The sequence below is a fragment of the Antechinus flavipes genome, chromosome 1 (assembly GCF_016432865.1).
Source record: "Antechinus flavipes isolate AdamAnt ecotype Samford, QLD, Australia chromosome 1, AdamAnt_v2, whole genome shotgun sequence".
Lineage (NCBI taxonomy): Eukaryota > Metazoa > Chordata > Mammalia > Dasyuromorphia > Dasyuridae > Antechinus > Antechinus flavipes.
Genome location: NC_067398.1, coordinates 463147292 through 463162262, shown reverse-complemented (window position 1 = coordinate 463162262; position 14971 = coordinate 463147292).

The window sequence follows — 14971 nt, the reverse complement described above, 5'->3', positions numbered from 1 at the left end:
ATCAACTATGAAAGACTTGGTTCTTCTCAGTGATTCAGTCATCCAAAGCAATTCCAATAAACTTTGAACAGAAAATGCCATCTGCACCAGAAAAAGAACTAAGACTGAATGAAAATCAACATATACTATATTCACTTCTTTTTTTTTCCATTTTTTTATCTCTCCCATGATTTTTCCCTTTTGCTCTGATTTTTCTCTCCTAACATGATTTAAAAAACAGTATGTATTTTTAAAAATAAATAATAGATTTTAAAAGAAATTTAAAACAGAAAAGAAAAAAAACTATCTCTGCATGTATTTTGAAATTAAAAACCTAGTATTAAAAATGCATAATATTCAGATTAGGCAAATAAAGAGAACAATGGATAGAACTAAAGATTTGGCATCAGGAAAATGGGCTCCAATCCTGCCTCAGACTCGTACTAGCATTCTGAGCCTCAGTATATCAGTATATTTTCTTTGCTTATTTCCTCATATATAAAATTAGGGTAGAAATAGGGTCTACTTCACAGGGCTGTAGTGAGGATCAAGTGGCAAATGTAAAGTGTTTTGCAAGAGACCTGTAGTGGTTTACTATATCATTTTAAGTGATCTATAAATAGTAATTTTTTCATTATTATTATTTCAGAATAGACAAGCTTTCTGAAACAGGCAAATATACAGAAGCCAAACTTCATGTTAAGGGACAATCAGGCACAACATGACCTCAGTCAGGGATATCCTGGAACCACCTCAGATATAGAGACATTGTTAAACATTCAGTATAAGCATTTTCCCCTTGGGAACTAATAAACTCTACAGATCAGTACTTTAAATATTATTTTGCTGATTGTCTTGTCTTATGAAAGTGATGAAGAAAATTTCAATAATGCAAATTAAGCTTAAAAGTTTGTCATGGCTACCATTTCCCATCTGGAAAACTGGTTGTTAAATATTTACTCACAAATTCCTGACATCAGCCCTCAGGATACAACAGCCTTTCTTGTATAAATATTCTTCAGTCAGAAGTAAATTGTGGAGTGAACTAGACTGTTCTTATAGCTTCTTCCCTATCTATTTCTTAATCTAGCATTTGTAAAAATTTAGTTTAAATTAAAATTTTAGCTTTAAAATTCAATCTTTTGTGTAATTAACTCTTTAGTAATCTGATGAAGGCACTCAAATTCTTTTCAGAATATTGTTTTTACATACATTAAATAAAATGCAAAATTACAAAGGAAAGCAATTATTATATTGAAAAAGCGTCCCCAAAATTTTTAAAATTAGTTCATGGACTTCAAGTTAGGAACTACTCTAAATTAAAAGAACAGAAAGGATACTCTTGAAAGGGAAAAGAATTTATAAAAGGGTAACCTGCAAGAATATATATAATATAGGAGAATCAGTAGATCCTTTGTCTTGTCAAGGAAGGGATTATAGCCTAATTATATAAATATGAGATTCAGGTCTTAAGCACCTTTTTTGGTCTTTATCCAAGAGATGTCCAGATGCCAGAAGCCCAGAATTCCCCAAGCAATTGCCCTAATTTGCCTTCTCCCTAGGGATGGCCCTGCATAGTATGTATCGTCCTTCACATTAGAATGTTATGACACCAACTCAATATAAGTAGGGCATGAGTTTTGAACTGTTTCTTCAAAGAGCAGTGATAAGTTCATTCAATTTCCCACACTTCAACAAGATGGATCCTTGATCTCCATAGCCATTAATTAGAACCAAGCTTCCTGACTTCTGGCACCAAAACCAAAGCCATTGACCTCATCAACAATGTTTTAGTCCATTGATTGACCGTGCAGCACATAATGCACTAGTTTATAGTGAAAATAGTTCATTCACAAACTCAATTGGAAAAATACTTAACATTTTCCCAGCACTTTTAGGATTTTAAAGTACTTTAGATATACCATCTTGGTTGATCTTGACCCGGCAGTTCACACATACACGTAAAAACTCTTTTGTCTAGTTCACTTTATACCATGAAAGTTCTAATTTTTCTTATTGTTTTTCTCTTCCTGTTTTTCTTCTTTCATTTGTTTCATATTTGGTAGAAAAGGCAGATTTCAGGAAAAAAAAGTCATTGGGGCTTGCTGACAGTCATATATCCAAAACAAAGCAAATTTCCTCCTCTAGGAAATATCCTGCCATATCTTTGTTGACTATGAATGTTAGAATTAGGACATGAATGTCTCCACCCGAAAATACCTGGTCACACATAATAGTATCTTCTCAGCTTTTACTGGAATTAAATAATTTTAATAAAAATTTTAATAAAAAAAAATATATGTATGTTTATTTCATATCATTGGGATTTCTGTTCATATCTACTACTTACATTAGCCCAAGAATGTTATCATGGAAATAGTAACAACTTAAATTATAACAAATACCATTTGCTAAATTATCAGAGGCTCAGAGGTAGGGATTTTTTTAGAGATTAGGAAAAGTTGATGTCTACTGATTGAGGAATGGCCATACAAATTATGACACATGAACATGATGGTATGATACTGTATTGTAGGAAATGTCAAATAAGAATACAAAGAAGTACGGAAAGACATAGAGGATCTGGTAAAAAAATGAAGTAAACAGAACCAAGAAAAGTGTATATTCAACTATGGCAGCAAAAATGGAAAGAAAAACCCCAAAACAACCAAAAAAGAATGCTGCAAAATTACAAAGAACAAACCTGTCTCCAAAGAAAAAAACATAAAGTACTCCTTTGGAGAAGGAGAGAGTGGGAATCCATAGTTTCAGAATATTACTTTTATGTCAGATTTCTTCAGAATATGTCAATAAGTTTTGTGGATTTTTTTCTCTCCTGTTTTTATTCTGTAAAAAAAAAAAAAAAGTCATAAGGGATAACTTTCTGGGAAGAAGTAGAAAGATGAAATCTAAGTGATATAAAAATGAAAGATATCAATAAAAATCAATTAAAAAGGAAAATAATGAAAAATCAGAAAGCAAGAGTCAGAATAGAGGTTTATCCTCAAAAAAGAAACAATTGATAAATAGGGATACTCAAAGACATCATGATAGAGGAGTTTGTACGTAGTCCAAAGAAGTCTGTCTCATTATTTTTTTTTTTTAATGATCCAGGTGTACTTCAAAGGATTTTCCAACTCTGTTGTTCTCTCTCTTCATAATCCTGACTCAGGAAAGATAGGCAGTGTATTACAGTATCCATCAGCATACTGAGATCAACTTCCCATTTGGAAGCATGAAGTACACAATATTACAGAATAACATTTAATTAAAGGCAAGGAAGTAAAACAAAAACTATTGCAGAGAAAAAAAGGAAGAAGGAAGGAAGAGAAAGGACAGAAGGAAGGAAGGAAGGAAGAGAAGGGAGGAGGGAGAGAGAAAGGGAGGAATTTAATCTTTTGTATTGAGTATGAAGTTTCTTCTGGAAAAGGGTTTAATTGTGGTCTTCTCTTTCCTAGCAATTCCCTAATGACTCTAACACTTAAAGAAGAGAGAAAGAGAGGAGGAATAGATGATGTTATTTATGTCTCTATTTCTATCACCTCTTCTTTCTTCCATGCCTCCTGATTCTATCAAGTTTTTAGGCCAGGCTAGAGTAAGTTTCTAGAATATCTTCAATATTTCAATAGCATTTACCAGATGCAAGATAAGGAAAAAATGCATTTCCAGAGTGTTCTTTTTCTAAAATTACTACTATTTCCTTTCTCTTCTCTACTTTTATCTATGTCTCCTTATCATTTCTACCCTTTACCATGAATATTTCTTACAATAAGTACATTTTTTCCTTATTATAAAAATGGTCATAGATGTAAATAAAGAAGCCTTCTTAGATTTAAAGAAAGTAAAAAAAATATCACAGCTTTGTTCATTTCTCAATGTTTAAAAAAAGGTATAATTTCAGTGGCTTTCCATTTTTTTTTCGACAGCAGGGGGGATGAAGTAATTTATTCCACAGATAGTAAGGACCGGAGACTGGTTTTGAACTCAGATCTTCCTGACCCTAGAGCTAGTGTTGAATCCATTGCACCACCTACCTTTCCTTTTCTAATTTTTTTAAGAATAAAAAAGAAAAGTTATTCTCAAGCTGTTATTTCAAGTTTTACATAACATGGCTCTTTCCTACTCTTCTATTCTTATTCCCTATTAATTTCTTTCACAAATAATATGTTCCAACCAAATTGGACTACTCCAGATTCTGAATTTCCATCCCTGGAATGCATTCTCTCTTCATCTCTACTTCTTAAAAATATTGTCAGGGTAATAGATATATAGAATATTTAATTTGTGCCATCACACTGTAACTCTTCACGTTGTATATGAAATATCCCCCCCTCACTCTCACTTTCTCTCTCTCTCTCTCTGTATCTCTTTCTTTCTTTCTTTCTTTCTTTCTTTCTTTCTTTCTTTCTTTCTTTCTTTTTCTCTCTCTTTCTCTCAATAAGTATTCTAATTCAATCAGCCCACTGTAATATTATGGACTTCCAAATGAGGATTTGATCTCAATATGTGATTATAATTCAGATTTTCTCAATGCTGTGGATAATTGCTGTGGGAAAATATCTCTACACACCATTGTAGCTCTTGAGTCCAATCAGTGTGCTTCTACTTATACAAAGCCAATCACTCACAAAGAAAACAACATCAGACAATAAATATAATCATTTACTCAACAATAAAACAAAGGGCAAAAAATCAATATGGCATGAATATTTAATAATAAATAATAAAGCAAATTCAGAAATAATCAACACAATATTCATAAAAATGAGTTGAACTTTCCATCAATGCACTCAGTGTTTATAGATTTAAAAGAGCATAACCTGGCAAGGAAGCACATGAATGTAAAATTCATGTATTTGTGGTAACTTACAGATCTAGACTATAGACTTTGAGGTATTTGGTACATTCATAATAACTTCTATACCACACAAAACTACTTCATGTCTAACTCCTCTCCTTCTGAACATTACTGCTCTTTTGCCGAGCAAATTTTTTCTACTACTCTCAAATTAATGAAGCCTTTATAAGCTCTTTAAATTATAAATACTCAAGATTATTTTTTTTAATTCACCAAAACACTTGAAAAATATTGTTATTATATTGGCTAGTAGTTTTCTCTAAGCAAGAGAAACATCAAACTATTTTTCCCTACAAATTGAAAAAAAGTCCATCTTTTCATTCACCAGGATTCCTTATTTTCCCAATATATAACAATTCACCAATCCAAAAGCAAATGAACTACAATGTCTCTTTTTCTTGCTTTGCACAAAAAAGTAAAGCAAATAATAAGAGGGAGTTTTAAAGGATTTCATTTCTCTCATATTGTAGGTGGTACTAAGGGCAGTAGCTATCTTTCAATGGAGATATATGGAGTATTCAAGGACAACTAAGAACTCTGATGTGAGGACTTGCTGAGCGTTTTTCAGGGCTGTTCATGTACCTTTACAATTCACCTGCCACCACCCAAATCTCACCTGTGGCTCCAAAAAGCTGTACCTCAACAAATTATGTCAGCAGATAGATTAAACCAAGTTGAGGATAACCAATGGGCTTCTACTCTGAACATGTGAAGATATCCCTTGGAGGAATGAGATGATGTGAACAATTTGTTCCAATGGCCATGAAGGTTGAGGCAGGCACTATGAAGTGCTTAGAGCTCAGTTAGACATTAAAGATAAGAGTCATCCCTGAATTGCATTGGTCTTGCCATTTGACTGATGGAGTCTCTGGAAGAGAGAGTAAAGTTAATAACTTTTTGAATGTCTGTCTTACTTAGAAATCTAATTCAAGTGCAAGTCAATGCATTACACTATGATGTCATTAGCACTTTTCTAAAATAAAACACAAGACAACAACAATCTTTCAGTGAGTATACTTTCTCCAGCCAACTAATACCTAACAATAGAAGCCTTCTGTTATTTGATTGACTGTCCAGATTCCGGTTTCTTCACGTAGCTCTGTCAGAAGCTACTGAATCCACATTCTTCCTGTTTAGTTCTCTCCTGGCTGTTTCTGAACACTCCAACTAGGTTCTTCACCACCTTTTAATGATTCAAGTCAGTGCTTCCTGGTACTCAGTGACTCAATTTCATGAGTTATATGAGTTAAAATACTTGTGAATTCCCTTTTCTGTATGTTATAAAATCAAATCTTTATTTAATCAATCTATAGTATCCAAACAATTAAGTGATTTATCATTTTGTGAGTTCTAAATCTCTTAACTTAAAAAGTTATATGCAAATGAATTGAAAAACCATAATACTTGAACCAATCTTCTACCATTAAGTTTCTGAAAAATGTTTCTCCATATTTCAATTTTGTTTTTAATTGTACTATCCCTTTCAATAATATTTTTCACCTATGAAAGAAGTATCACTCAACATTATTTAAAAGATGATTTGAACCTTTTTATTTAAGCAATATGGCATAATAGAGAGATGGCCTTAGAAAGTCAGCAGAGTGACTGAACAAGTCATTTAACCTTTATTTTCCTCTATTTTCTGATCTATAAAATGGGTATAAAATCACAGCATCTACCTCTCAGAGTTACAGTAATGGTAAAATGAGATAATTATAAAGCACTTAGCACAGTACCTAGCACATAGAAAGCACTCTATAAGTATTAACTCTTTTTCTTGCTACTGTTGTTGTTAATATAGTTGTTAGTTCTCACCTTCTTCAATTTCTTTTAGACTAAAATTTTTTTGTATTATATGAACATACACACTCAGAGGTTGTATTCATTGTTGTTGTTTTAATTTGTCCTTCATTCTGGAAGAAGATCATGACATCAGGGAGGTGATGCCATGATGTGCAAGTGAATTAGATTTAAGAGAAGGAGGGCTGTGAAAGGTCATCTTTCTCACTTTCTCCTCCAGAGCCATCTGAGTCCAGTGACCAAATATAGATCAGTAGGACTAGAGATGATCCCTAGGTGAAATGGGACATCTTGGCCTTTCTAAGCTGAGGTCTTCAACAGGTCTCAGTTTGACTGAGGCTGCACCCATTCAGTGATTAAGGCTAGGTAGAAATTGAGGCAAAGAATCTCCTCTTTCATCTAGTGAAAAAAAAAAAAACCTAAATAAATAAATGAATGAATCTCCAGGTTTCTGGCCAAAGCAGAAATGACTATCATTTACATTCAATTTGAGTTAATCAGGACTCCAATAATGACAGAGTGGGGCTCAGTCTAGGACCTATTGGTGATCAATTAGAATCAGATTGGTTTTGCTTTAAGGCCTGGTCCTTAAGAAAGCCTAGCAAAATGTAAGCTCCTTGAGCACTGGAATTATTCTGTCTCAGATTAGTGCTTTGCACAAGGTAGACATTTAATAATGTTTTCCTGAAATGAGCTCAACTGAATTAAATTAAATTAAGTAAACTATATACTCTTATCATTTACTTCCTGTCCTCCCAGAATTGAGCATGCTGCCCCATACCAGTATGCAACTGCACTGTTTGAATGATATCTTTATTCAAATTCCTCAATATATTCTGAATTATTAACAGTAGCTAATCCAGTCAATTATACTTCAGTTCAATTCGAGAAGCATGTTTTAAATGCTTCCTATGTGCCAAACACTGTGCTAGGTGCTAAGAAAACAAAGACAAAATGTGAAAACGATCCATGGTCTCAAGGAACTTACAATATACTAAGGAAAAATATCACATTTACAACTGAATAAATATACTATATGTGCTCTATAATTAAATACAAAATAATTTCAATTTTTGGAATTGATAACTACTGAAGAAATCAGGAAAGACTACATATATAGAAGATATCATTCAACCAAAGTTTTGAATGGAGCTGCCTATTTTAAAAGGCAAAATTGAGGAAAGACTATTCTAAACATGAAAAAAAAAATGGTGCAAAACCTAAGAAATAGCATCTGGGATGAAAGGTATGAATGAGGGCATCAAATAGTTCAATGTGGCCACAACAAAGGTACATGAGATAAAATAATATGAAATCAGTCTGGCATGGTACTTTGTAAAGGAATTTGCATTGTATCCTAGAGACAAAAGGGATCCACTAAAACTTTTTGAACAGAGAAGTGACATGATCAGACCTATGCCTTAGAAATATCAATTTAATAGCAATCTGTAAGAGCATGAGAAACGGACACAGAAAGACAGACAGAAATTAATAAGGGGAAGAAGTAAAGAAGTTTTTGAGATAGTCCAGAAAAAAGATGATGAGACCCTGAACTAGATTTAGAGGGTGATTTTGATGGAAGGAAAGAAATGCATACAAGAGGAGTAGAGGTAGATTTAAAGTAATTATGAAACTTGCTGGTGATAAGTAGTGACAGAGTGCATAGCTCATAAGGACTCCAACCTGAGTGACTGGTAGGATCATGAACTCTCAACAAATACAGAGAAATTTAGGAAGGAATTTAGGTTTAAATATAGATATTTCCATAATAGATTGTATTTGGAACATCCAGGGATAGCTATACAGTGTATAGAGTTTCTGGCCTGGAGTCAGGAAAATTCATCTTCCTGAGTTCAAATTCAGCCTCAGACATTTCCTAATTATTTGACTCAGGGCAAGTCAGTTAACCCTGTTTTCATCAGTTTCCTCATCTATAAAATGAGCTGGAGAAGGAAATGGCAAACCACTCTACTATCTTTGCCAAGAAAACCCCAGATGGCATCACAAAGACTCAGACATGACTGAGCAACAATAGCAAGGGGATATTCAGATGAAAAACTGATTCAGCAATTATTTGGTGATAAAGAACTAGAACAAAGGAAAGAGATGAGGTTCAACATAGAATGTTTGGCATCATCTGCATAGAAATTATCATTGAATCCTTGGAAGCTAGTGAAGTCCCCAAGAGAAAATGCAGAGATTTGACTTGCAACTCCTTTGGTTTTTCCATCTCTATTATTTATGGAACAAAAGCAATGAGAATGTCCCATACTAATAGAACAGGTAAAAAGTTGGCCACCTGAGTTTAGCTCCTATTTTCTGCCAAGGCAATTTCCTATAGATTGAGAAAACATTGAAGTTTGTATGGATTTCCTTGGATCCTTAGTGGATACCCTATGTATTGTATTGCCTTATGCTCATCTCTTCCTCTAAGTGTAATACTGAAAATCATTACATTCCTATCTGACAACTCTTCCCTTGCCTCTCTCATTTCACAAACTATATAGTTCACTAAATAACTCCAGTATCTTAGTTATTAAATTGATAGTTTCTCTTTTTCTCATCTAATTCCAGCTTTGTTTCAATCGCATGAATTACGAATAACACCTAAAGGCTCTACAGAATTCCTCCAAGAAATCTGAATGACATTTCCACAATTTAATCCCAGATATCAATTCTTATTTGGCCAGCTTGCTTCACAATTCAGGGTAAGTTTAGAACATTTATAGCAGAGAAAATCTTCATAATACTTAAGAAGAGCATCTTGATTTTTAAAATGATTTTCATATAAAAACTGTTCCAAATAGTATTAGAGTGTGAAACTGGTAAAATATTTACATATTAACAAGAAAAAACGGGCAATCTCATCACCGCACAAGCATCCTTCAATATAAGCATGCATAGTTCAGAAAATACTTCCTTTCATGGGTCAGTAATTTCAGTGATATGGATATTCTACTGATCCAACTAAATCATAACCTGTGCATACCTTATCTTGCTGTGTGAATCTCATCCAAGTCCTTCCACAAATCCTTAGCCTCAGAAAAATTATGTAAGAAAAAAAGTCAACCAAATATTTCATTCTTGATATAATGCCTCCTCTATACAGGTATGAATGATATGTTCTAAAAAGAGTACTGGAGACAAAAAAAAAAAAAAAAAGGAAAGAGAACAGACAGAGGAAAGAAGGAGGTTTTGCCTTCTAATGGAACAACAGTGGCAGCCTCAGCAATGGTGTTAACATCAATGTGGCAATTTTCCTACTCAAACTCAGAAATCTAGAAAAGCAAAAGCTAAAGGGTGAAAAGCAGCTTTTATTTTCCAAACTGTATGTAAATAATGTGGACTTGCTTTTTCTTTTGAAGTATTGGAACATAATTTCTAATATCTCTAAACTATAAACAAAAGGAAACAATTGGAATAAGAACCTAGATCTTAGCTTCCATACATACATATATATATATATATATATTTTAAGTAAAAAAAAAGCTAAAGGGGCAAGTACAAAGATTTGAAATTATTACTTCATGCAGACTCACTTGGCTGGTCGGAGTACTGGAGAAAAAGAAAAAAAAAAAAAAAAAAAAACAAAAAAAAAAAAGGAAAGAGAACAGACAGAGGAAAGAAGGAGGTTTTGCCTTCTAATGGAACAACAGTGGCAGCCTCAGCAATGGTGTTAACATCAATGTGGCAATTTTCCTACTCAAACTCAGAAATCTAGAAAAGCAAAAGCTAAAGGGTGAAAAGCAGCTTTTATTTTCCAAACTGTATGTAAATAATGTGGACTTGCTTTTTCTTTTGAAGTATTGGAACATAATTTCTAATATCTCTAAACTATAAACAAAAGGAAACAATTGGAATAAGAACCTAGACCTTAGCTTCCATACATACATATATATATATATATATATATATATATATATATTAAGTAAAAAAAAAGCTAAAGGGGCAAGTACAAAGATTTGAAATTGTTACTTCATGGAGACTCACTTAGCTGGTTGGAGTACTGGAGAAAAAGAAAAAGAAAAAAAAAACTTACTGCCTTACTTCCACTGCATGTAATAATCATCTATTTCTAGGAAAATCCTTTTATTCCTTTAAAGACTGCATCTAATTAATCCAATCTTAAATCTAATCATAAACACCTGTGCTTTGCATTTCTTTATGCCCCATTGAGAGCAGAATGAGGTCACTGGAGAGTTCAGGGATTCATATAAAAGAAAGTGACTTTTCCTGCACAGGGCCAGGATCCCAATTCCTTAGATTTTTGACTCCTTTTTAATTGGGGGCATAACCACAAGCCACTACTACACTTCCAAGAATTACTATGAACTTGAATCTTCACAATCTTCCCCATAGCATTATGAGCCTATGCATATTGACATACAATATTACACAACAGCTCATAGTTTTAGGAACCTTGGAAGTCACCCAGTCTAAGAACAATGCTTTTGTCCTTGAGGGAGGAACTGGCAGTAGTGCTAAGTATTTCATAAAGAATTGTGAACTCTAAAAAACATTCTCAGTACCACTCCTAGGCCTACATCCAAAAGAAATAGGGAAAATTGCTATATATACAAAAATATTTATAGCAGGTTTTTGTGGTAGCAAAAAACCAATAGCAACAAAAAGTAGAAATTAAAGAGATGCGCATTAACTACAGATTAGCTGAATAAATTGTGATCTCTGAATGTGATAAAATACTCTTGTACTATGAGAAATTAAGAAATGAATAATTTCAAAGAGACATGAAAAGATGTGTATGAACAAATGCAGAGTGAAATGAACAGAACCAGAAAAATAATTTCTATTATAACATTAATATCCTAAAAATCTATAAATTGATGAAAAAAATGAAATGAGCAGAACCAGGAAAACAATTTATATAATAAATGTAAAGATGACTACTTTGAAAGGCTGTGGCAAATCTACAATGAAGCACTTTTCATGTGCTTTTGTATTCATGTACATATACAGTTTCAGTTTTTATGTACTTATTTATCTTAAGCCTTTGAGAAATTACCATTTCTCATCTTTTCAAAGAGGTGACTTATCCAAAAATTACACAGTTTTGAACATAGGTCCTTATATTCCTCATTCTGGAGGAATTTGCTTCTAAGAATAAGCTTTACTCATTTCAAGTCAATCTTTAAATTAAAATAGGGTTTTAGTTATCATTTATGAAAGCATAACTTGTGTTGTGTCTACACCTTTGTAAGTAAAAATACAGTACATCTTAAGTATACATATCTTTATGTAATATAACCATTATGATCTTTCTAGTTTTACTGATAGCATGCAAAAAGACCCACTCTTGCACAGGAAAAACATCTTTTTATAATTTAAAAAAATGCTTAGATGAGATTTTATTTTTTTCATTTTTATTTTTATTTTTTTAATAATTTTTTATTGATAGAACCTATGCCAGGGTAATTTTTTTACAGCATTATTCCTTGTACTCACTTCTGTTCCAATTTTTCCCCTCTCTCCCTCCACCCCCTCCCCTAGATGGCAAGCAGTCCTTTACATGTTGAATAGGTTACAGTATATCCTAGATACAATATATTTGTGTAGAACCGAACAGTTTTCTTGTTGCACAAGGAGAATTGGATTCAGAAGGTATAAATAACCCGGAAAGAAAAACAAAAATGCAAGCAGTTTATATTCATCTCCCAGTGTTCTTTCTTTGGGTATAGCTGCTTCTGTCCATCCTTGATCAACTGAAACTGAATTAGCTCTCTTTAACAAAGAGATCCACTTCCATCAGACTATATCCTCAAACAGTATCATTGTTGAGGTATATAATGATCTCCTGGTTCTGCTCATTTCACTTAGCATCAGTTCATGTAAGTCTCGCCAGTCCTCTCTGTATTCATCCTGCTGGTCATTCCTTACAGAACAATAATATTCCATAACATTCATATACCACAATTTACTCAACCATTCTCCAATTGATGGGCATCCATTCATTTTCCAGCTTCTAGCCACTACAAACAGGGCTGCCACAAACATTTTGGCATATATAGGTCCCTTTCCCTTCTTTAGTATCTCTTTGGGGTATAAGCCCAGTAGAAACACTGCTGGATCAAAGGGTATGCACAGTTTGATAACTTTTTGAGCATAGTTCCAAATTGCTCTCCAGAATGGCTGAATGTGTTCACAATTCCACCAACAATGTATTAGATGAGATTTTAACTCAAGTTGTTTATTCCTCTTGTATTAATTGGGATTGCTTAATAATAAACTATTTAATTTTTTACATTTATTTCTAAAGAGAGAGTAAATACTTTGAAAGCTCTATCTATTGTCCATGTTAACTGAATATTTGGCTTTTCCTATATGGATACTTAAGCCAAAACTGTTATAAATCTAATTTAGGATGTTCTGTGATGATTCTAGGCTTGATGAAACCAGTAAAATGCCTTCGTCAAGCAGAAACATCTGAAGAACTCCACTATCCTTGTTCAACACAAAGTTGAACTTTCTCTGCAACAATGACTAAAAAATAAAGAAAACCTGGTATAGTTACATCTTAATGTCTTAGGATTCACTAGGTAATAATAAAGGATTATTTCTATTACATCTTTCAATAAACTTTCCTCAAATGTTACATATTCATGGAAGAAACTTTATTGAAAGGTATTTTGCTCTGCCTAATCAAATTCATTATATAATCAACAAACAATAAACACGATTTTTAGCATTTTGTGTCAATTGTATGAAAATAAATATATGATCTACTGTGGAATATGATAATCATCCCATCCATTTCACAGGGGTTAGAGACACAGAGTCCTGATGACCTGGAAAATTCACAGAAATTTTTTTGACCCTGCCTTTGTACCAGAGAAGCAATCTAACTTTTTTTTTCTTTTTTTCATTTATGGGATATTTACATTGCCTTATTATAAAATTTGAATTAAATATTTGGTCATAGTCTTGTCTTCTGGCCTTCCTTAAAACTCTCCCAAAATTCCCTTTTAATTTTTTATTCCAGCTTATGGCTGGAATAATAAAGGGAAAAGTTTCAATGTGAAAGGGATAATTGTACTTGCAAAAGTATGATAATCCTTTCTAATAGTCTTATCAAATATATTCCCAAGTATACTGGTACAAGGATGTGCCTGAATTTTTCAGACTTGCTCATATCTAGTTTATATTGTCAATCAATGATTGATTGAATGAATGCAACAATCTGGGCCTTCTAGGATTACATTAATAGGGCGTTCTGATAATTGACCATCATAAGCAATGACTTGCTTTGCTTAACCTTGAAAATTTATTGTTCACTTTATAGTTTGCTTATCTGTTCTTTTTTTTTTTTAATGGGTTTCATCTCCATATAAGGATAAACTGCTTTACATTGCATTCCAAACACACGTTTGTTACAAAGTTATCTATCACAATAGAAAAGGATTAAGGTAGCCCATTAATTTATTATCCTAAAATCTCTCTGTCTTTGTCTCTCTTGCTCTTTCTGTTTCCCTGTCTCCCTGTTTCTTTTTCTGTATTTCTGTCTTTCTCTCTCTCTCCCTGTTTCTCCCTCTCCTCCCTTTTCCCCACCTTGATACAGAAATGTGTTCCATTTTAAAGCAGCTTTTATGTCTCCCTTAAGTCTTTTCTTCAGGCCCAATATCCCCAGCACTTTCAAATGGTCCTTACCTAGCACAAACTCTAAGCCCTGTTTGCTCTCCTCTGAATGTTTTCTAGCTTGGAAATGTTTTCCCTAAAATGTGATTTACTGAAATTAGCATCATATTCTAGATATGGTCAAACCAGTACAAAGCCTAGCAGGATAGTCATATCCTCATATCTAGAAGCTAATGAGATCCCAAATCACATAACTTCTTTAGACTACCACATTGTACATGCTGTTATTCATATTGAATATGGAGTTATCTAAAACTTGTAGATTCTTTTGGACAATCTGCAGTCTTGAATTCCATCTTGTATTTATATAATTTTTTTTAAACTTAGATAAGAAAGATTGTATTTATCCATATTAAATTTCAGTCCAGTGTTGTAACTTAACAAGTTCTGTTTGTATCTTGTTGCTTCTATTCAGTGTTTTAACTATCCTTTTCAGCTTTGTAGCATTTTCAAATTTGATCATTATTCCACCTATCACTTTACCCAAATTATTGAAAAAAGTTCAACAAAATAGGACCAAATACAAAATCCTAAGGGACTGCATTGTAGACATTTTTCAAGTCAATAGAAAACAATTAATGACCACTCTTTGGGCCTAATTATGCCATTCTTCTTGCTCAATGAGTTCCTCTATCTCCCTATTACCTCCAAGATCTACCATAGAGATCTCTGTCTGGCATTTAA